The following is a 23,233-nucleotide window of genomic DNA, read 5'->3' as shown; positions in this document are numbered from 1 at the left end:
TTCCTTCTATAGCTAGAGAACTCCTGATCGCTCAAGGAGAGAGAGGACTCCTGATCGCTCCAGAAGGAGAGGACTCCTGATCGCTCCAGAAGGAGAGGACTCCTGATCGCTCCAGCAGGAAGAGGACTCCTGATCGCTCCAGCAGGAAGAGGACTCCTGATCGCTCCAGCAGGAAGAGGACTCATGATCGCTCCAGCAGGTAGAGGACTCCTGATCGCTCCAGGAAGGAGAGGACTCCTGATCGCTCCAGGAAGGAGAGGACTCCTGATCGCTCCAGGAAGGAGAGGACTCCTGATCGCTCCAGGAAGGAGAGGACTCCTGATCACTCCAGGAAGGAGAGGACTCCTGGTCGCTCCAGCAGGTAGAGGACTCCTGATCGCTCCAGCAGGAAGAGGACTCCTGATCGCTCCAGCAGGAAGAGGACTCATGATCGCTCCAGCAGGAAGAGGACTCCTGATCGCTCCAGCAGGAAGAGGACTCCTGATCGCTCCAGCAGGAAGAGGACTCCTGATCGCTCCAGCAGGAAGAGGACTCCTGATCGCTCCAGCAGGTAGAGGACTCCTGATCGCTCCAGCAGGTAGAGGACTCCTGATCGCTCCAGGAGGTAGTGGACTCCTGATCGCTCCAGCAGGGGAGGACTCTGATCGCTCCAGGAAGGAGAGGACTCCTGATCGCTCCAGCAGGTAGAGGACTCCTGATCGCTCCAGGAAGGAGAGGACTCCCTGATCGCTCCAGGAAGGAGAGGACTCTGATCGCTCCAGCAGGAAGAGGACTCCTGATCGCTCCAGCAGGTAGAGGACTCCTGATCGCTCCAGCAGGTAGAGGACTCCTGATCGCTCCAGGAGGTAGTGGACTCCTGATCGCTCCAGCAGGGGAGGACTCCTGATCGCTCCAGGAAGGAGAGGACTCCTGATCGCTCCAGCAGGTAGAGGACTCCTGATCGCTCCAGGAAGGAGAGGACTCTGATCGCTCCAGGAAGGAGAGGACTCCTGATCGCTCCAGGAAGGAGAGGACTCCTGATCGCTCCAGGAAGGAGAGGACTCCTGATCACTCCAGGAAGGAGAGGACTCCTGATAGCTCCAGTACTCTGATCGCTCCAGGAGGGGGAGTACTCCTGATTGCTCCAGGAAGGGAGACTCAAACCAATAGGAATGTTGTTCTTTAGTCTGCACGCAGCTTCCTTCTATAGCTAGAGAACTCCTGATCGCTCAAGGAGAGAGAGGACTCCTGATCGCTCCAGAAGGAGAGGACTCCTGATCGCTCGAGGAGGAGAGGACTCCTGATCGCTCCAGGAGGAGAGGACTCCTGATCGCTCCAGGAGAGAGAGGACTCCTGATCGCTCCAGGAGAGAGAGGACTCCTGATCGCTCCAGAAGGAGAGGACTCTGATCGCTCCAGCAGGAAGAGGACTCCTGATCGCTCCAGCAGGAAGAGGACTCCTGATCGCTCAAGGAGAGAGGACTCCTGATCGCTCCAGGAGGGGGAGTACTCCTGATCGCTCCAGGAGGGGGAGTACTCCTGATCGCTCCAGCAGGAAGAGGACTCCTGATCGCTCCAGCAGGTAGACGACTCCTGATCGCTCCAGCAGGAAGAGGACTCCTGATCGCTCCAGCAGGAAGAGGACTCCTGATCGCTCCAGGAAGGAGAGGACTCCTGATCACTCCAGGAAGGAGAGGACTCCTGATCACTTCAGCAGGTAGAGGACTCCTGATCGCTCCAGGAAGGAGAGGATTCCTGATCGCTCCAGGAGGGGAGGACTCCTGTTCGCTCCAGCAGGGGGGAGGACTCCTGATCGCTCCAGGAAGGAGAGGACTCCTGATCACTCCAGGAAGGAGAGGACTCCTGATCGCTCCAGCAGGTAGTGGACTCCTGATCGCTCCAGGAGGGGAGTACTCCTGATCGCTCCAGTACTCCTGATCGCTCCAGGAGGGGGAGTACTCCTGATCGCTCCAGCAGGTAGTGGACTCCTGATCGCTCCAGGAGGGGGAGTACTCCTGATCGCTCCAGACTCCTGATCGCTCCAGGAGGGGAGTACTCCTGATCGCTCCAGCAGGTAGAGGACTCCTGATCGCTCCAGCAGGTAGAGGACTCTGATCGCTCCAGCAGGTAGTGGACTCCTGATCGCTCCAGGAGGGGAGGTCTCCTGATCGCTCCAGTACTCCTGATCGCTCCAGGAGGGGGAGTTCTCCTGATCGCTCCAGCAGGTAGAGGACTCTGATCGCTCCAGCAGGTAGAGGACTCCTGATCGCTCCAGCAGGTAGTGGACTCCTGATCGCTCCAGGAGGGGAGGTCTCCTGATCGCTCCAGCAGGTAGTGGACTCCTGATCGCTCCAGCAGGTAGAGGACTCCTGATCGCTCCAGCAGGTAGTGGACTCCTGATCGCTCCAGCATGTAGTGGACTCCTGATCGCTCCAGCAGGTAGTGGACTCCTGATCGCTCCAGCAGGTAGTGGACTCCTGATCGCTCCAGCAGGTAGTGGACTCCTGATCGCTCCAGCAGGTAGTGGACTCCTGATCGCTCCAGCAGGTAGTGGACTCCTGATCGCTCCAGCAGGTAGTGGACTCCTGATCGCTCCGGCAGGTCGAGGACTCCTGATCGCTCCGGCAGGAAGAGGACTCCTGATCGCTCCAGGAGGAAGAGGACTCCTGATCGCTCCGGGAGGAAGAGGACTCCTGATCGCTCCGGGAGGAAGAGGACTCCTGATCGCTCCGGCAGGAAGAGGACTCCTGATCGCTCCAGGAGGAAGAGGACTCCTGATCGCTCCGGGAGGAAGAGGACTCCTGATCGCTCCGGGAGGAAGAGGACTCCTGATCGCTCCGGGAGGAAGAGGACTCCTGATCGCTCCGGCAGGAAGAGGACTCTGATCGCTCCAGGAGGTAGAGGACTCCTGATCGCTCCAGGAAGGAGAGGACTCCTGATCGCTCCAGGAGGTAGAGGACTCCTGATAGCTCCAGGAAGGAGAGGTCTCTTGATCGCTCCAGCAGGTAGAGGACTCCTGATCGCTCCAGGAGGGGAGGACTCCTGATCGCAGTGGGTGAGAAGTTTACATACACTCAATTAGTATTTGGTAGCATTGCCTTTAATTGTTTAACTTGGGTCAAATGTTTCAGGTAGCCTTCCACAAGCTTCCCACAATAAAAGGTGAATTTTGGCACCTTCCTCCTTTGAGAACTGGTGTATCTGAGTCAGGTTTGTAGGCCTCCTAGCTCGCACACGCTTTTTCAGTTCTGCCCACACATTTTCTATAGGATTGAGGTCAGGGCTTTGTGATGGCCACTCCAATACCTTGACTTTGTTGTCCTTAAGCCATTTTGCCACATATCTGGAAGTATGCTTGGGGTCATTGTCCATTTGGAAGACCCATTGCGACCAAGATTTAACTTCCTGACTGATGTCTTGAGATGTTGCTTCAATATATCCACATCATTTTCCTACCTCATGATGCCATCTATTTTGTAAAGTGCACCAGTCCCTCCTACAGTAAAGCACCCCCACAACATGATGCTGCCACCCCGTGCTTCACGGTTGGGTTGGTGTTCTCCTTTTCCACCAAACATAACGGTCATTATGGCCAAACAGTTATATTTTGTTTCATCAGACCAGAGGACATTTCTCCAAAAGTTTGATCTTTGTCCCCATGTGCAGTTGCAAACTGTAGTCTGGCTTTTTTATGCAGGTTTTGGAGCAGTGGCTTCTTCCTTGCTGAGCTCCTTTCAGGTTATGTTGATACAGGACTTGTTTCCTCCAGCATCTTCACAAGGTCCTTTGCTGTTGTTTTGGGATTGATTTAACTTTTCACACCAAAGTACGTTCATCTCTAGAAGACAGAACAAGTCTCCTTCCTGAGCAGTATGGCGGCTGCGTGGTCCCATGGTGTTTATACTTGCGTACCATTGTTTGTACAGATGAACGTGGTACCTTCAGGTGTTTGGAAATTGCTCCCAAGGATGAACCTGACTTGTGGAGGTCTACAATTTTCTTTTGAGGACTGATTTCTTTACATTTTCCCATAATTTCAAGCAAAGAGGTACTGAGTTTGAAGGTAAACCTTCAAATAGATCAACAGGTGTACCTCCATTTGACTCAAATTATGTCAATTAGCCTATCAGAAGCTTCTAAAGCCATGACATAATTTTCTGGAATGTTCCAAGCTGTTTAAAGGCACAGTCAAATTAATGTATGTAAACTTCTGACCCACTGGAATTGTGATATAGTCAGTTATAAGTGAAATAATCTGTCTGTAAACAATTGTTGGAAAAATTACTTGTGTCATGCACAAAGTAGATATCCTAACCAACTTGCCAAAACTACAGTTTGTTAACTAGAAATTTGTGAAGTGGTTGAAAAAATGAGTTTTAATGACTCCAACCTAAGTGTATGTAAACGTCAGACTTCAACTGTATATATACAGTACCGGTCAAAAGTTTGGACATTCCTTGTCTGTCGAAACGTTGGTTATTTGCGTCTGAGTTCCCAGAGTTCTCTTTTTCACCGCTCTCTTTTTATTTTCCAAGTGTTCTTCTCCGCTAGCCAGCACCTCGTCTTGCACCTCCAGATTAATGCCCTGTCGATCTGTCACACCTAGCCAGCACCTCGTCTTTCACCTCTAGATTAATGCCCTGTTGATCTGTCACACCTAGCCAGCACCTCGTCTTTCACCTCTAGATTAATGCCCTGTCGATCTGTCACACCTAGCCAGCACCTCGTCTTGCACCTCTAGATTAATGCCCTGTCGATCTGTCACACCTAGCTAGCACCTCGTCTTGCACCTCTAGATTAATGCCCTGTCGATCTGTCACACCTAGCCAGCACCTCGTCTTGCACCTCTAGATAAATGCCCTGTCGATCTGTCACACCTAGCCAGCACCCGTCTTTCACCTCTAGATTAATGCCCTGTCGATCTGTCACACCTAGCCAGCACCTCGTATTGCACCTCTAGATTAATGCCCTGTCGATTTGTCACACCTAGCCAGCACCTCGTCTTGCACCTCTAGATTAATGCCCTGTCGATTTGTCACACCTAGCCAGCACCTCGTCTTTCACCTCTAGATTAATGCCCTGTCGATTTGTCACACCTAGCCAGCACCTCGTCTTGTACCTCTAGATTAATGCCCTGTCGATTTGTCACACCTAGCCAGCACCTCGTCTTTCACCTCTAGATTAATGCCCTGTCGATTTGTCACACCTAGCCAGCACCTCGTCTTGCACCTCTAGATTAATGCCCTGTCGATTTGTCACACCTAGCCAGCACCTCGTCTTTCACCTCTAGATTAATGCCCTGTCGATTTGTCACACCTAGCCAGCACCTCGTCTTGCACCTCTAGATTAATGCCCTGTCGATTTGTCACACCTAGCCAGCACCTCGTCTTTCACCTCTAGATTAATGCCCTGTCGATTTGTCACACCTAGCCAGCACCTCGTCTTTCACCTCTAGATTAATGCCCTGTCGATTTGTCACACCTAGCCAGCACCTCGTCTTTCACCTCTAGATTAATGCCCTGTCGATTTGTCACACCTAGCCAGCACCTCGTCTTTCACCTCTAGATTAATGCCCTGTCGATTTGTCACACCTAGCCAGCACCTCGTCTTTCACCTCTAGATTAATGCCCTGTCGATTTGTCACACCTAGCCAGCACCTCGTCTTTCACCTCTAGATTAATGCCCTGTCGATTTGTCACACCTAGCCAGCACCTCGTCTTTCACCTCTAGATTAATGCCCTGTCGATTTGTCACACCTAGCCAGCACCTCGTCTTGCACCTCTAGATTAATGCCCTGTCGATTTGTCACACCTAGCCAGCACCTCGTCTTTCACCTCTAGATTAATGCCCTGTCGATTTGTCACACCTAGCCAGCACCTCGTCTTGCACCTCTAGATTAATGCCCTGTCGATTTGTCACACCTAGCCAGCACCTCGTCTTTCACCTCTAGATTAATGCCCTGTCGATTTGTCACACCTAGCCAGCACTCGTCTTTCACCTCTAGATTAATGCCCTGTCGATCTGTCACACCTAGCCAGCACCTCGTCTTTCACCTCTAGATTAATGCCCTGTCAATCTGTCACACCTAGCCAGCACCCGTCTTTCACCTCTGGATTAATGCCCTGTCGATCTGTCACACCTAGCCAGCACCCGTCTTTCACCTCTAGATTAATGCCCTGTCGATCTGTCACACCTAGCCAGCACCCGTCTTTCACCTCTAGATTAATGCCCTGTTGATCTGTCACACCTAGCCAGCACCTCGTCTTTCACCTCTAGATTAATGCCCTGTCGATCTGTCACACCTAGCCCACTTGTTTGTCATCATCCATTGTGAACACCTGAACATCTATCTCCTCTGGCAGGTGTCTTTCAGAAGTCCTCTGATTGTGTTTGAACAGGCTGCCCAATTCTGATCTTTTGTTTGGTCTTTTCACCATTATAAGATTGGATCTTTTGACAATAATTGGACAAAATATCAGAATTGGGCTGCTTTTGTAAACACAGCCTCTGACATGAATCTTTCAGAAGTCTGATATGAGACAGTGAGACTGAAAATGACTCTCACACAGTTGCTGTATTGTACAAGGTTGATTAAACCACACTGAATGACAGGTTCACTTTAAAACCTGTTAAGGATGCTGCGAATTTTCGCAGTTTTTTGTTAAAAATTGCGCAACATTTCAATGTCCTGCTAGTCATGCCAGGGATATAGTATATGCATATGATTAGTATGTGTGGATAGAAAACACTCTGAAGTTTCTAAAACTGGTTAAATGATGTCTGTGACTATAACAGAACGTGTTTCGGACTCAAAATCCCAAGGAAACCTGATCACAAAATCGACAAAGAAAAAATAAATCCGCCAGTCTCTGTATTGTCTATTGCAAGGTATAATAGATAGCGACCGGCTTACAGTTCCTACAGCTTCCACACGATGTGTTGTGAATTCTATTCAGGTAAATCCTTGGTCATATGAGTAATAGGCACATCCTGTCATGAAGTCTCCCAGAGGAAGTGATGAAAGGGGCAAACTGGGACACGATTTCCAAACTTGCAGCTATTGAATACAGATCTCTCCGTGATCAATTTGATCGTTTATTAACGTTTACTAATACCTAAAGTTGGATTACAAAAGTAGTTTGAAGTGTTTTGTCAAAGTTTATAGGCAACTTTTTTAATTTTAAAAAATGACGTTGCGTTTGGAAACTGAGTTTTTTTTCCTGGATTTCACCGTGTTCATAAATGGACATTTTGGGTATATATGGACCGATTTAATCGAAAAAAAGACCCAATTGTGATGTTTATGGGACATATAGGAGTGCCAACAAAGAAGCTTGTCAAAGGTAATGAATGTTTTATATTTTATTTCTGCGTTTTGTGTAGAGTCGGCTACGCTAATTTCTTTGTTTACGTCCCCTTCGTGTGTTTCTGGGGGCTGCATGCTATCAGATAATAGCTTCTCATGCTTTCGCCGAAAAGCATTTTACAAATCTGACATGTTGGCTAGATTCACAACGAGTGTAGCTTTAATTGACTACCCGGCATGTGTGTTTTAATGAAAGTTTGAGTTGTATGGAGTACTATTAGTTGGCGCTCTGGAATTTTGCTGATTTTGATGCTTGTACAGGCATCGCATCCGTAACAGGTTTTAAACCAGGCTAGTATTAAATAGGTTTTGGAACCATATCCATGTAGTTCCCATGATGGATGATGGGATACACTTCTATATGATTGGGATCAAAGGTCTGCGAGAGACACTTATAAACACATTTTCAGATTGACATAATTGACATAAGTTATTTTAAATGGTGTCTGTTTGTGTTATCGTATAAGTGTGTGTGTGTGTGTGTGTGTGTGTGTGTGTGTTTCAAGTGTGTTGTAGTGAGTAAGAAGTGCCCCGGTTTACTACTGTGCTACCCAAGGTATTCCTACGTTGTGTAAGCAATATTAAATATGGACTGTTCATGTTTTCTTCTTTCTATTGGATAAATAGTTTTGGTGGAAAAAAAAGGAATGTATTTTTCCCTGGTGGCTGAGAGTGCACACACAGTATATTGATGGAGTAGCAGCAGTAAATAATTTATCCTAAACCGCTTGATTACTGTTTCTTTGGGTGCAGAAAACAGCGAGAATGAATCGAGAATCTATGTGCGTGTGTGTGTCTAGGAGTGTTAGATAACAGAGATAGATTATTAACTCTGGTCTGGAGGACAAAGTACACGAAATACACGAACAAACACACACACACACACACACACACACACACACACACACACACACACACACACACACACACACACACACACACGCAGCGAATAGTCTGAGTGCTGGAGGAATGTTCTGCCTTCAGCCATTAGAGAGCTCTCTACTCCTCTGTGTATCCTGTCTTCTAGCTGTCTATCCATAGAGAACTGAGGAGAAACAACTCAAACATGAAAGGAAAAAGGAGGAAATTTTGGTAACAGTTAAAATCCAGCAGATATAATTTGTATAGCTTTACAACTTTTTCTAAACATGTTCGATTTCATACGATGTCTGGCGATGAGGTATGACTACAGTGCAATGTGGGTATATTACTCCTCATGAAAAGATAAACAACGTGCTTGACTCCACCTTAAATGAACCTAGAATGGGTTCTTTATCCTCCTATGCAAATCCACTGAACCAAAATAGGACAGCACTCCGAGGAAATAAAATTACATTTAGATTTTTTATTTTTTATTGCTGCACGAAGGTTTCGAGCACCTTCTTCAGTGTGCAAATGCGACGACCAGAGTGCTGTCCCAATCTGGTTCAGTGGATTATTTAGGAGGATACAACAACTGCCAGAGTGCTGTCCCAATCTGGTTCAGTGGATTATTTAGGAGGATACAACAACTGCCAGAGTGCTGTCCCAATCTGGTTCAGTGGATTATTTAGGAGGATACAACAACTGTCCCAATCTGGTTCAGTGGATACAGGCACCAGATCTATCTAGATGCATAAAGATGGATTGAATCCCAAGGCCGACCAATTGTTCCGGGTACACACCAGATCCCTAACAGACACTTCCTCAGGACTCTTCCTCAGGACCCTTCCTAAGGACTCTTCCTCGGGACTCTTCCTCAGGACCCTTCCTAAGGACTCTTCCTCAGGACTCTTCCTCAGGACCCTTCCTCAGGACCCTTCCTCAGGACCCTTCCTAAGGACTCTTACTCGGGACTCTTCCTCAGGACCCTTCCTAAGGACTCTTCCTCAGGACTCTTCCTCAGGACCCTTCCTCAGGACCCTTCCTCAGGACCCTTCCTCAGGACTCTTCCTCAGGACCCTTCCTCAGGACCCTTCCTAAGGACTCTTCCTCAGGACCCTTCCTCAGGACTCTTCCTCAGGACCCTTCCTCAGGACCCTTCCTCAGGACCCTTCCTCAGGGTCTTCCTCAGGACCCTTCCTCAGGACTCTTCCTCAGGACCCTTCCTAAGGACTCTTCCTAAGGACTCTTCCTCAGGACCCTTCCTCAGGACCCTTCCTCAGGACTCTTCCTCAGGACCCTTCCTCAGGACCCTTCCTCAGGACCCTTCCTCAGGGTCTTCCTCAGGACGCTTCCTCAGGACCCTTCCTCAGGACTCTTCCTCAGGACCCTTCCTCAGGACTCTTCCTCAGGACCCTTCCTCAGGACTCTTCCTCAGGAGTCTTCCTCAGGACTCTTCCTCAGGACCCTTCCTCAGGACTCTTCCTCAGGACCCTTCCTCAGGACCCTTCCTCAGGAGTCATTTTTTAATGGACTCTTCCTCAGGACCCTTCCTAAGGACTCTTATTTCGGGACTAGCTTCCTCAGGACCCTTCCTAAGTAGACTTTAGATACTGTGGGACTCTTCCTCAAAGGACGAACTTCCTCACCTTAGGGATTTGGTGCACTTGTTGCCTTATTAAATTACAGACTTTACATTTTTTAATGAAAGACTTATTCAGTGGCCCCCAATGACTTGTTGTTTACTTACGAATATTTCTAGCATTTATATGAATATTCTTCTTCAAGTAGGGTTTAGATGCGATGAAACATTATGGTTGAATCAAAGTTCTCAACAGAACTGGATCCCCCCATTGATTTACTGTTGAGCTTGACTAATGTTAAATAAATTGACTAAAAATTATTTAAAATTTGAACTACGTAATCTTCAGGTTAAAAAGGTGTTCTCAACTAGCCTACCTGGTTAAAGGTGTTCTCAACTAGCCTACCTGGTTAAATAAAGGTGTTCTCAACTAGCCTACCTGGTTAAATAAAGGTGTTCTCAACTAGCCTACCTGGTTAAATAAATGCTAATTAATTTATGGGAAATTTGTTAAATAAGTTGCCACCTGGTATACAATAATAATCCCTATTCTAAGTTTATTAAAGTGTTTGAGATACTAAAGGTGTTCTGATACCTGGTTAAATAAAGGTGTTTTAGCCTACCTGGTTAAATAAAGGTGTTCTCAACTAGCCTACCTGGTTAAATAAAGGTGTTCTCAACTAGCCTACCTGGTTAAATAAAGGTGTTCTCAAGTAGCCTACCGGTTAAATAAAGGTGTTCTCAACTAGCCTACCTGGTTAAATAAAGGTGTTCTCAACTAGCCTACCTGGTTAAATAAAGGTGTTCTAAACTAGCCTACCTGGTTAAATAAAGGTGTTCTCAACTAGCCTACCTGGTTAAATAAAGGTGAAATAAAATAAAAATAAAAATATATGGATGTCTTCCTTAAACATGGATGTCTTAAGATGTCAATGGATGAAAATAAATTTCAGTAGTAATACTTATGGCTAGGTGTCCCGCTAGCAGAACGGGACACTTATGGCTAGGTGTCCCGCTAGCAGAACGGGACACTTATGGCTAGGTGTCCCGCTAGCAGAACAACTTCCTGTGAATCTGGAGGACCAGTAATTCATATAAATAATCAGAAATATATTTTAAACGTTTAGGTATATCATACACCTTCATAAAAAACATGGTTTACCATACAGCCAAGTCCTTCGCATTCGGCACATTTGTGAGTATGATTTATCATTTGATGTACACTGTTACGTTCCCCAGCGAGAAACCCAAAATAAACAGAAGGGGAAAATTAGACCGCTGCTCCTGAGTGGCTCAGCTTCTCAATGCTTCAAGGTGTCACTACAGACCCTGGTTCGATTCCAGGTTGTATCACCACCGGGCGTGATTAGGAGTCCGTTAGAGTGGACCTTTAAATAAAATGTTGCATAAAGTTACATACCCAAATCCTGTAGCTCAGGACCTGGAGCAAGGATATATGCCTATTCTTGGTACCATTTGAAAGGAAGCACTTTGAAGTTTGTTGAAACATGAAAGGAATGTGGTAGAATATAACACAATACATCTGGTAAATGATAATACAAATTAATAACCAACCACTCTTTTGTACCGTTATCTTTGACATGCAAGAGGAAGGACATGATGTATTATTGTGTGCAAACAACATATTTTCACCTTGTCTGCTCGGGGATTTGATATTGCAACCTATTGATTTCTAGTCCAATGCTCTAACCACTAGGCTGCCTGCCGCCCCAATTTGTGTTAACTATCTGGTAGCACTTCTACCCAAGATCTGCAGGGCAGCGGGAACAACTACGTCACAGCATCAGGACCACGACAGTCCAGAAACTGGCCCATGTTGGTTTAGAGGCTTAGAGGGAGATTATGTCAGTGAATGGGCATCAGTGCGAAGGTTCGCTCCATAGATACTGGCGTCCGTCACTGACAGTCAGAAAACGCTGGAACAACATCCTGGCAGGGAAACAAATAGAACAATGCAGCACCATCAACACCCAAAACGCTGAAGCAAGGCAGCAGAAGTAGTAGCACAGCCTGATTGGTGGAATGCTGCAGAGATGGCTGTTCTTCTGGAAGGTTCTTATATCTCCACAGTGGAACTCTGGAGCTCTGTCAGAGTGACCGTAGGGTTCTTGGTCACCTCCCTGACCAAGGCCCTTCTCCCCTGATTGTTCAGTTTGGCCGGGCTGCCAGCTCTAGGAAAAGTCTTGGTGGTTCCAAACTTCTTCCACTTAAGAATGATGGAGGCCACTGTGTTCTTGGGGGACCTTCAATGCTGCAGAAGTGTTTTGGTACCTTTCCACAGATCTGTATGGCTAGACCGTACACTGTCCTTCTCTCAGCACATTTCAAAGCTGCAGGCTAAGGTTAAATCTAGACTTGGTTTCCTCTATCGTAATCACAACTCGTTCAACCCAGCTGCCAAAGTAACCCTGATTCAGATGACCATCCTACCCATGCTAGATTACGGAGACATTATTTATAGATCGGCAGGTAAGGGTGCTCTCGAGCGGTATTCTTTATCATTCGGCCATCAGATTTGCCACCAATGCTCCTTATAGGACACATCACTGCATTCTATACTCCTCTGTAAACTGGTCATCTCTGTATTCCTATCACAAGACCCACTGGTTGATTCTTATATAAAAACCCTCTTAGGTCTCACTCCCCCCTATCTGAGATATCTACTGCAGCCTTCATCCTCCACATGCAACACCCATTCTGCCAGTCAAATGCTGTTAAAGGTTCCCAAATCACACACATCACTGTGTCGCTTGTATTTTCAGTTTAAGGTTAAATAAATATAACATTGGACTTTATACAACGGGTGGGTCTAATCCTGAATGCTGATTGGTCAAAACCACTTTCCAGCCGGAGTCTATTCCATAAATTACCACCGGCTAAAATGAAGTTGAAATGCCTATTTACTCTGTTCCATCTGACTGCGCAATCCACTGTCTCATCAACCCTGCCAGGAAATGAATAAACTTTGTCACGACTTCCGCCAAAGTCGGCTCCTCTCCTTGTTCGTTCGGTGGTCGACGTCACCGGCTTCCTAGCCATCGCCACTCCATTTCTCATATGTCCATTTGTTTAGTCTTGTTCCATACACACCTGGTTTTCCTTCCCCAGTCAATCTGCATGTATTTAGTCCTCTGTTCCTCATCGTGTCTTTGTGTGTAATTGTTTATTGTTACGTGGATTTTGTCAGGCGCTGCACTTTTGTTATAGACCGTGTTTTTTGCAATAGTATGTTCTGTCGTTGTTGACCGGTACTAAAGGACGTCTGTTTAATATAATCCTGCACTTGACTTCGCCTCCCATATACACGTCTATCAAACCTGATCTCCATTTTAAGAAGCATCTAGATATTATCTCCCATTTCTTTTGGTTTTCAACAGCAGAGATTTGTATAAACCGTGTTGTCTGTCTCTCCGACCTTTTCAATATCGTTTCAATATTGAATTGTGATCTCCATCGTCCCATATATAGTGAATGGGTCCGATCGAGACAGACAGCATATTGAGCTGGTTGTCATAGCAACATACATTTTTTTTAGTTGACTAGCTAAATCGAATGGAACATTTATTTTTTAATATTTTCGGAAGCATGACTATGGATGAATGGGAAAAAGAGATGGCAAAAATACCCAGGCATGCCGATTTGGAGGATACTGCATTGAATGACCTAGAGAAAAGCTGAGAAGAAAACATAGTTAATAATTAAAACTGGGCTGTGCGTTGCTTCGAGAGCTGGCTAGCAGAGAAAAAAAAGTGGTTTGACTTCAAAGCTGTCACTAAGGACAGTTACCTACCTAATAGAACACAGAGGGTTTATTGACAGTTAACTATCTAGCAGAACACAGAGGGTTTATTGACGGTTAACTATCTAATATACCAGAGGGTTTATTGACAGTTAACTATCTAACAGAACACAGAGGGTTTATTGACAGTTAACTATCTAGCAGAACACAGAGGGTTTATTGACAGTTAACTATCTAACAGAACACAGAGGGTTTATTGACAGTTAACTATCTAACAGAACACAGAGGGTTTATTGACAGTTAACTATCTAACAGAACACAGAGGGTTTATTGACAGTTACCTATCTAACAGAACACAGAGGGTTTATTGACAGTTAACTATCTAACAGAACACAGAGGGTTTATTGACAGTTAACTATCTAAATCTAAGAACACAGAGGGTTTATTGACAGTTAACTATCTAATAGAACACAGAGGGTTTATTGACAGTTAACTATCTAATAGAACACAGAGGGTTTATTGACAGTTAACTATCTAATAGAACACAGAGGGTTTATTGACAGTTAACTATCTAATATAACAGAGGGTTTATTGACAGTTAACTATCTAACAGAACACAGAGGGTTTATTGACAGTTAACTATCAATCTAACGGAACACAGAGGGTTTATTGACAGTTAACTATCTAATAGAACACAGAGGGTTTATTGACAGTTAACTATCTAACAGAACACAGAGGGTTTATTGACAGTTAACTATCTAACAGAACACAGAGGGTTTATTGACAGTTAACTATCTAATAGAACACAGAGGGTTTATTGACAGTTAACTATCTAATATAACACAGAGGGTTTATTGACAGTTAACTATCTAATATAGCAGAACACAGAGGGTTTATTGACAGTTAACTATCTAACAGAACACAGAGGGTTTATTGACAGTTAACTATCTAACAGAACACAGAGGGTTTATAGACAGTTAACTATCTAACTATCTAGCAGAACACAGAGGGTTTATTGACAGTTAACTATCTAACTATCTAGCAGAACACAGAGGGTTTATTGACAGTTAACTATCTAAGCAGAACACAGAGGGTTTATTGACAGTTAACTATCTAACTATCTAACACAGAGGGTTTATTGACAGTTAACTATCTAACAGAACACAGAGGGTTTATTGACAGTTAACTATCTAACAGAACACAGAGGGTTTATTGACAGTTAACTATCTAACTATAGCAGAACACAGAGGGTTTATTGACAGTTAACTATCTAATAGAACACAGAGGGTTTATTGACAGTTAACTATCTAACAGAACACAGAGGGTTTATTGACAGTTAACTATCTAACAGAACACAGAGTGTTTATTGACAGTTAACTATCTAATATAACAGAACACAGAGGGTTTATTGACAGTTAACTATCTAATCTAGCAGAACACAGAGGGTTTATTGACAGTTAACTATCTAATATAACACAGAGGGTTTATTGACAGTTAACTATCTAACAGAACACAGAGGGTTTATTGACAGTTAACTATCTAACAGAACACAGAGGGCTTATTGACAGTTAACTATCTAATAGAACACAGAGGGTTTATTGACAGTTAACTATCTAATATACACAGAGGGTTTATTGACAGTTAACTATCTAACAGAACACAGAGGGTTTATTGACAGTTAACTATCTAATATAACGGAACACAGAGGGTTTATTGACAGTTAACTATCTAACAGAACACAGAGGGTTTATTGACAGTTAACTATCTAACAGAACACAGAGGGTTTATTGACAGTTAACTATCTAACTAGAACACAGAGGGTTTATTGACAGTTAACTATCTAACAGAACACAGAGGGTTTATTGACAGTTAACTATCTAACAGAACACAGAGGGCTTATTGACAGTTAACTATCTAATATCTTATTGACAGTTAAACAGAGGGTTTATAGACAGTTAACTATCTAAGCAGAACACAGAGGGTTTATTGACAGTTAACTATCTAATAGAACACAGAGGGTTTATAGACAGTTAACTATCTAATAGAACACAGAGGGTTTATTGACAGTTAACTATCTAACAGAACACAGAGGGTTTATTGACAGTTAACTATCTAAGCAGAACACAGAGGGTTTATTGACAGTTAACTATCTAATAGAACACAGAGGGTTTATTGACAGTTAACTATCTAACAGAACACAGAGGGTTTATTGACAGTTAACTATCTAACAGAACACAGAGGGTTTATTGACAGTTAACTATCTAGCAGAACACAGAGGGTTTATTGACAGTTAACTATCTAGCAGAACACAGAGGGTTTATTGACAGTTAACTATCTAATAGAACACAGAGGGTTTATTGACAGTTAACTATCTAACAGAACACAGAGGGTTTATTGACAGTTAACTATCTAATAGAACACAGAGGGTTTATTGACAGTTAACTATCTAACAGAACACAGAGGGTTTATTGACAGTTAACTATCTAATAGAACACAGAGGGTTTATTGACAGTTAACTATCTAATAGAACACAGAGGGTTTATTGACAGTTAACTATCTAATAGAACACAGAGGGTTTATTGACAGTTAACTATCTAACAGAACACAGAGGGTTTATTGACAGTTAACTATCTAACAGAACACAGAGGGTTTATTGACAGTTAACTATCTACACTAACAGAACACAGAGGGTTTATTGACAGTTAACTATCTAACAGAACACAGAGGGTTTATTGACAGTTAACTATCTAATAGAACACAGAGGGTTTATTGACAGTTAACTATCTAACGGAACACAGAGGGTTTATTGACAGTTAACTATCTAACGGAAACAGAGGGTTTATTGACAGTTAACTATCTAACAGAACACAGAGGGTTTATTGACAGTTAACTATCTAACGGAACACAGAGGGTTTATTGACAGTTAACTATCTAATATAACAGAGGGTTTATTGACAGTTAACTATCTAACAGAACACAGAGGGTTTATTGACAGTTACCTATCTAATAGAACACAGAGGGTTTATTGACAGTTAACTATCTAACAGAACACAGAGGGTTTATTGACAGTTAACTATCTAACAGAACACAGAGGGTTTATTGACAGTTACCTATCTAATAGAACACAGAGGGTTTATTGACAGTTACCTATCTAATAGAACACAGAGGGTTTATTGACAGTTAACTATCTAACAGAACACAGAGGGTTTATTGACAGTTAACTATCTAATAGAACACAGAGGGTTTATTGACAGTTAACTATCTAACAGAACACAGAGGGTTTATTGACAGTTAACTATCTAACAGAACACAGAGGGTTTATTGACAGTTAACTATCTAACGGAACACAGAGGGTTTATTGACAGTTAACTATCTAACGGAACACAGAGGGTTTATTGACAGTTAACTATCTAACTAACGGAACACAGAGGGTTTATTGACAGTTAACTATCTAATAGAAACAGAGGGTTTATTGACAGTTAACTATCTAATAGAACACAGAGGGTTTATTGACAGTTAACTATCTAACGGAACACAGAGGGTTTATTGACAGTTAACTATCTAATAGAACACAGAGGGTTTATTGACAGTTAACTATCTAACAGAAACAGAGGGTTTATTGACAGTTAACTATCTAACGGAACACAGAGGGTTTATTGACAGTTAACTATCTAACGGAACACAGAGGGTTTATTGACAGTTAACTATCTAATAGAACACAGAGGGTTTATTGACAGTTAACTATCTAACAGAACACAGAGGGTTTATTGACAGTTAACTATCTAACAGAACACAGAGGGTTTATTGACAGTTAACTATCTAATACGGAACACAGAGGGTTTATTGACAGTTAACTATCTAATATAACAGAGGGTTTATTGACAGTTAACTATCTAACAGAACACAGAGGGTTTATTGACAGTTAACTATCTAACAGAACACAGAGGGTTTATTGACAGTTAACTATCTAGCAGAACACAGAGGGTTTATTGACAGTTAACTATCTAACAGAACACAGAGGGTTTATTGACAGTTAACTATCTAACTATCTAACGGAACACAGAGGGTTTATTGACAGTTAACTATCTAACTATCTAACAGAACACAGAGGGTTTATTGACAGTTAACTATCTAACAGAACACAGAGGGTTTATTGACAGTTAACTATCTAACTATCTAACAGAACACAGAGGGTTTATTGACAGTTAACTATCTAGACTATCAGAACACAGAGGGTTTATTGACAGTTAACTATCTAGCAGAACACAGAGGGTTTATTGACAGTTAACTATCTAACAGAACACAGAGGGTTTATTGACAGTTAACTATCTAATAGAACACAGAGGGTTTATTGACAGTTAACTATCTAGCAGAACACAGAGGGTTTATTGACAGTTAACTATTAACTATCTAACAGAACACAGAGGGTTTATTGACAGTTAACTATCTAACAGAACACAGAGGGTTTATTGACAGTTAACTATCTAACAGAACACAGAGGGTTTATTGACAGTTAACTATCTAACAGAACACAGAGGGTTTATTGACAGTTAACTATCTAACAGAACACAGAGGGTTTATTGACAGTTAACTATCTAACAGAACACAGAGGGTTTATTGACAGTTAACTATCTAACAGAACACAGAGGGTTTATTGACAGTTAACTATCTAACTATCTAGCAGAACACAGAGGGTTTATTGACAGTTACTAACTATCTAGCAGAACACAGAGGGTTTATTGACAGTTAACTATCTGATAGAACACAGAGGGTTTATTGACAGTTAACTATCTAACAGAACACAGAGGGTTTATTGACAGTTAACTATCTAACAGAACACAGAGGGTTTATTGACAGTTAACTATCTAACTATAGAACACAGAGGGTTTATTGACAGTTAACTATCTAATATAACACAGGGTTTATTGACAGTTAACTATCTAATATAACACAGGGTTTATTGACAGTTAACTATCTAATATAACACAGGGTTTATTGACAGTTAACTATCTAATATAACAGAGGGTTTATTGACAGTTAACTATCTAATATAACACAGAGGGTTTATTGACAGTTAACTATCTAATATAACACAGGGTTTATTGACAGTTAACTATCTAATATAACACAGGGTTTATTGACAGTTAACTATCTAATAGAACACAGAGGTTTATTGACAGTTAACTATCTAATATAACAGAGGGTTTATTGACAGTTAACTATCTAACAGAACACAGAGGGTTTATTGACAGTTAACTATCTAGCAGAACACAGAGGGTTTATTGACAGTTAACTATCTAATATAACACAGAGGGTTTATTGACAGTTAACTATCTAACAGAACACAGAGGGTTTATTGACAGTTAACTATCTAGCAGAACACAGAGGGTTTATTGACAGTTAACTATCTAGCAGAACACAGAGGGTTTATTGACAGTTAACTATCTAGCAGAACACAGAGGGTTTATTGACAGTTAACTATCTAACAGAACACAGAGGGTTTATTGACAGTTAACTATCTAACAGAACACAGAGGGTTTATTGACAGTTAACTATCTAACAGAACACACAGGGTTTATTGACAGTTAACTATCTAACGGAACACACAGGGTTTATTGACAGTTAACTATCTAACAGAACACAGAGGGTTTATTGACAGTTAACTATATAACATGTACACTTAGCATCAGGAAGCTTGGTCACGAAAATCAGAAAAGCAATCAAATTAACCGTTTACCTTTGATGATCTTCGGATGTTTTCACTCACAAGACTCCCAGCTAGACAGCAAATGTTCCTTTTGTTCCATAAAGATATTTTTTACATCCAAATACCTCCGTTATATTGATGCGTTATGCCCAGTAACGGAAATATGTCGACTGAAACATGGCAAACGATTTTTATAATCAATCCTCAAGGTGTTTTGCAAATATATATGCGATAATATATCAACCGGGACAGTTGGCTTTTCACTAGGACCGGGAGGAACAATGGACGACCTGTAGGTTAGTCTCTTGATAGACTAGTTAACCTGTAGGTTAGTCTCTTGACAGACTAGACTTCCTGCAGGTTAGTCTCTAGATAGACTAGTCGACCTGTAGGTTAGTCTCTTGATAGACTAGTTAACCTGTAGGTTAGTCTCTAGATAGACTAGTCGACCTGTAGGTTAGTCTCTAGATAGACTAGTTAACCTGCAGGTTAGTCTCTTGACAGACTAGACTTCCTGCAGGTTAGTCTCTCTCACTCTGCTGTCATCTCATCCAGCTCCTGGTACTGCAAGTGTAACGACTTTCTTTAGGTGAAAGAGAGTCGGACCAAAATGCAGCGTGGCTATTAAGATTCATGTTTTAATAAAACAAGGAAACACGAATCAATACAAAAACAATAAACGTAACACTAAAACCGAAACAGCCTAAATTGGTGCAAACTAACACAGAGACAGGAACAAGGACAAACACCCACGACAATATGGCTGTCTAAATATGGTTCCCAATTGGAGACAACTATAAACACCTGCCTCTGATTGACAACCACTTCAGACAGCCATAGACTAAGCTAGAAAACCCCACTAAGCCACAATCCCAATACCTATGAAAAACCCCAAGACAAAACACAACACATACCAAAACCCATGTCACACCCTGGCCTGACCAAATAAATAAAGAAAACACAAAATACTAAGACCAGGGCGTGACAGCAAGTGTGATAGTACAGCCCAAACACACCGCATTGTGCAGTAAAGCAGCCCCCAATATGCATTCCGTGCTGTGCTATCTTCTCTCGGTTATCTCTGCATTGTAGTACAGCCTGAACAGACAACACTGAGCAACAGCACCGAACATGTTGTCTCAGTCAGTACGACTCAAAATACACAGTACATAGCAAACAACCCCCTTCCTCTGCTCCCTGTTGTCTCTCTTCTCGGTTCATTGAGGGTACCAAACCAAACCAGATCAAACCAGACCAGGGATATAATGGAAAGAAGAAAGGAATGGTGGAGAGCGGACTGGACTGTAATTATGTCCTAAAAATATAGAAGATAATGAGAGGAATGAAAGTGAGGGGTCTTCTGCTCTTCCTTATGGCTGTGATTCTGTTCTTCATCCTCTGTGTTTCATGACTATAGGTGATCATTTCCTCTGTCTGACATCTTCCTACGGTATTATGACAGCCTCTTTCATGTTTTTGTAGTGACTTTTTAACACTATTGTTAAGTCCTCTATTAATAACTATTATAGGTTAGTCTGTACATAGGAGAGGAAAATCAACATATTCAAGGGTAGCCTAGTGGTTAGAGAATTGGACTACTAACCGGAAGGTTGCAAGTTCAAACCCCTGAGCTGACAAGGTACAATTCTGTTGTTCTTCCCTTAAACACTGTTCCTCGGCCGTTGTTGAAAATAAAAATGTGTTCTTAACTGACTTGTTGACTTTTTTCTGTGCTGTGTACACCCCCAAGGCCAAAAAGTAAAGGTCTATGCCAACCGAAACGTTGGTCAATGACTTTGTTAGATAAAACTATCCGGTAAATGGATAGTAAATAGAAGGTCCAGTAATTATATAATTTGGTAGATATTTAACTAAACATTCTAATTTAAGTGTATTTAAGGGCCCTTGCACAGATCAATTTTTTTCACAAACCTAATTCCACACCTAAGTGGTAAGCAACTAATAAACTGTAGACGTTGGGAGTCCAGGTATAGAATGAAGGGTGTTGTAGCTTTGCTGATGTTGCTGTGCAGCACCCTGACTGCGGCTATGGTGACAACCCCAGAAAACAAAGACACAAACTGCCCGTCTGGCATGTGTGACATCCTGAGGAAGATTGAAGTCATGGAAAACCGGCTTGCAGCTGCTGAGCGCCAGGTGGAGACGCTGAACGCTAAAGCAGGTAGATACTTTCTTCACTGTTTTAACCTTTTCTGGGAAGGGAACACCTGCCCTACAGCCAGTGAAAGTGCAGGGCGCCAAATTCAAAAACAGAAATCTCATAATTAAAATTCCTCAAACACACAAGTATTATACACCATTTTAAAGATACACGTCTTGTTAATCCAACCACAGTGTCCGATTTCAAAAAAGGTTTAACGGCAAAATGTTAGGACAGCGCCTAGTTGCTTACCACTTAGTTGCTTACCACTTCGGTGTGGAATTAGGTTTGGGATCTGGGATCTGTGCAAGGGCACTTAAATACACTTAAATTAGAATGTTTAGGAAACGTTAGAATGTTTTCAATCTAAATCTACTGAGTATATCAATATCCTAACTTCTGGGCCTGAGTAACAGGCAGGTTACTTTGGACACGCTTTTCATCCAAACTTACCGATGCTGCCCCCTGTCCTAACATGGGCTTACTGAATTAATCAACTGCTGAGTCCTATAGTTTGAACACATGTCATTTTGTGTCTGACAGAAACGAAGGTGGCATTCTCAGCTGGATTTGGGGGTACTGGATACTATGGACCTTTCAATGTTGAAAAACGCTTGTCTACCAAAAGGTCTTAACCAACCTTGGCAACGCTTACAACCCGGCAACAGGTTAAGTCATCGTGCTCATATTAAACTTTTATGTCTTCTTCTTCTTCATCTTCTTCATCTTCTTCCTCTTCTTCTTTTTAATTTATGATCAACATCTTCCCACATTAAATAGTGTGCTTTTTTCATCCAGGCATCTTCACAGCACCAGTGACAGGAGTCTATCAGTTTAGCATCTATCACCATTCAGGATCAGGTCGCCGCTCAGACTCCTTGCTGTTCAAGAACAAAGAACAAATGGCATTTCTGCTATGAACAAGGACGGCTCCTACAACGGATCTAATGGTATCATACTGCAGCTGGAGGAGGGAGATGTGGTATATGTTGTTTTGAAGGATAATTCATGGATCTGGGACAATATGAGCAATGCTGGTGCCAATGGATGGTGCCACTTCAACGGCATTTTGCTGTATGCTCAATAAACCTCAGTAGAATATGTACATACTGTTGCGAAATATTTTACCATAATCAATTCCATTAAATGGTTTTCTGCATAAATCATACTGTTTTTTTTCATTCTAACATACTGAAAGTTTATCATTGGCAGCTGATAGTAACAGTTAAACAACATTTTGACGTGTCACATTTCAACAGCTTCAATTGATTTCTGCTATTCACTCAGTAATGTGTTTGTTTGTTCCTAAACGTTGTGGTGTCTCTTTCCATCAGCCTCTCGCAGCTCATATGGTAGAGATGATCCAAGTAGGACCAATGACAAAAGAAGTTCACACTAGGGACTCAATTCAATCTGGATCAGATAGTTCTGTAGTTCTGTGTGAAGCCTCACAGATAGTTCAACCTAAATGTAGTTCTGTGTTCAATCTGAAGCCTCACAGATAGTTCAACCTAAATGTAGTTCTGTGTTCAATCTGAAGCCTCACAGATAGTTCAACCTAAATGTAGTTCTGTGTTCAATCTGTGTTCAATCTGAAGCCTCACAGATAGTTCAACCTAAATGTAGTTCTGTGTTCAATCGTGTTCAATCTGAAGCCTCACAGATAGTTCAACCTAAATGTAGTTCTGTGTTCAATCGTGTTCAATCTGAAGCCTCACAGATAGTTCAACAGATGTTCAACCTGTGTTAAATCACAGATAGTTCAACCTAAATGTAGTTCCTTCACAGATAGTTCAACCTAAATGTAGTTCTGTGTTC

General features: G+C 42.7%; 1 long non-coding RNA gene across 1 annotated transcript; it reads left to right on the top strand.

Moving 5' to 3' along the window:
- Nucleotides 1-21,164: 21,164 nt before the first annotated feature.
- On the top strand, nucleotides 21,165-22,520 carry LOC135537281 (uncharacterized). Its single transcript, XR_010455190.1, has 3 exons — nucleotides 21,165-21,436; nucleotides 21,959-22,083; nucleotides 22,214-22,520. It is a non-coding gene; the product is annotated as an uncharacterized LOC135537281 (long non-coding RNA).
- Nucleotides 22,521-23,233: the final 713 nt, after the last annotated feature.

Source organism: Oncorhynchus masou, unplaced genomic scaffold (genome assembly GCF_036934945.1).
Source record: "Oncorhynchus masou masou isolate Uvic2021 unplaced genomic scaffold, UVic_Omas_1.1 unplaced_scaffold_743, whole genome shotgun sequence".
Classification (NCBI taxonomy): Eukaryota; Metazoa; Chordata; class Actinopteri; order Salmoniformes; family Salmonidae; genus Oncorhynchus; species Oncorhynchus masou.
This window is presented reverse-complemented; position numbering and strand designations above follow the sequence as displayed.